The sequence below is a fragment of the Monopterus albus genome, unplaced genomic scaffold (assembly GCF_001952655.1).
Source record: "Monopterus albus unplaced genomic scaffold, M_albus_1.0 scaffold258.1, whole genome shotgun sequence".
In the NCBI taxonomy this organism is placed as follows: domain Eukaryota; kingdom Metazoa; phylum Chordata; class Actinopteri; order Synbranchiformes; family Synbranchidae; genus Monopterus; species Monopterus albus.
Window position 1 is genome coordinate 374,948 of NW_018128138.1, and position 1,651 is coordinate 376,598.

A 1,651-nucleotide genomic window follows, 5' to 3' on the forward strand; every position below is an offset into this window, starting at 1 on the left:
TGTTTAGTGGGTCATCCTTCAGCGCTCTCCTCTTCACCGCCCTGACAGCCTCTGTGGTGGGGATGCAAGTGAACAAGAATGTGACATCATATGAAACCATGGTCTCGTCCTGGTCCAGCTGCAGTTGTTGGACTTTCCTTGCAAAGTCCTGGGAGTTTATTATATGGTGTTGTGTGTTTCTCACCAAAGGAGCCAAGATGGTGGCCACGTGCTTGGCTATGTTGTAAGTCACAGTTGATGCTGCTGACAATGGGTCTGGGTGGGGCTCCGTCCTTGTGTATTTTGGGTAGGCCATAAAAGCAAAGGATTGTCTCCCTGGGGTATAGTCTGTAGTATAGTCGCCGGTCAATAACTCCCTCCTTTTCCAGCTTCTGTAAACAGTCTATAACCTGGTAGGCCATAAAGGCCCGGGATGGCCTCACCGGGGTATAGTCTGTAGTATAGTCGCCAGTCGATAGCGCCCTCCTTTTTCCAGCTTCTGTAAACAGTCTATAACCTTCTTCTTGTAGCCACTGGTGGGGTCCCTCTTCAGTGCTTCATAGGTGGTGGTGTCACTGAGGAGGTCAGAAACTCTGGTCTGATAGTCAGCTGAGTTTAGGACTACTGTACACCTGCCTTTGTCTGCTGGAAGGATTGTGATGGTTTCATCCTTCTCTAGTGCAGCTAAAGCCCTTCTTTCCTCAGGGGTAAGGTTCGGGGGTGGGAGTTTGGCACTGGCCAGAGCAGCTGTGACCGTCATCCTCAGTTCTTCCGCCTCTGTCTCGGCCAGCTTGTTGTTCCTGATGGCTGTCTCTGTGGCTGTGATGAAGTCTACCACAGGGATTTGTTTGGGTGTGACCACAAAGTTCAATCCCTTGGCTAATACATCTTTTTCTGTGTCCGTGAGTTCTCTGTCTGAGAGATGAACCCATTTGACCCATTTGTCGTTGTGCAATGGTTGTGGGTTGTGCTCCTCCTTTCTCCTCCAACCAAGGACATCTGAGGCTGGCTGTCCATTCTGTAGTCTCTGGAATTTAACCATTTGGTGAGCCTTGCTCTTAGGGCTTAGGGCTTGTGGATACCCTAAGTGGGCCTTCAACCAAAGCAAGTGTTAGGTATTTTTTTAGTCAGATAGATATTGGTTAGATACTTGTTGTATTAGAAATGTTTAGTGGAGACAGGATGTCTAGTTTAAACGCTTAGTCATTGTCATGAGATTTTAGCAGGGTGTACGTAGGCAAGGATAACTAGATAGAAAAGTTTGATTGTCAGCAGGCAGGATGATTATTGTTATTATTATGATATGTTTAGCCGTAATCTTAATCATAATATCTTCCTAGGCTTAATGTCCGGACATGTCCCTGAATGTCCTGTATGTTCTTAGATACACACCACTTAATCAACACTCACACACATTGATTTTCTCCATGTTTTGACTACTGCTACGGTCAGCTGTAAAGCTGGCATATCAGGTGACGCCACGGTTTGACGTGCCTGTGTAGAATGGGGTTAGCCCAAACCAGATATAATGTACAGGCCTGTTGGGTTCGGGGTCTTTCATTCTTCATCTGCCTGCGCGCAGTATTGGAGATGGAAGATGCCTGGACGTGTAATGTTAATTTTGCCTGTGATCCTTTGAATAAACCAGCATGATTTTTAAGATACTTGGACC

General features: G+C 46.6%; 1 protein-coding gene across 1 annotated transcript in view; it reads right to left on the reverse strand.

Moving 5' to 3' along the window:
- tecpr2 (tectonin beta-propeller repeat containing 2) overlaps positions 1 to 1,651 on the reverse strand; it is a 49,938-nt gene that overhangs the window by 17,223 nt on the left and 31,064 nt on the right. The gene's annotated exons all lie outside the window — the stretch shown is intronic.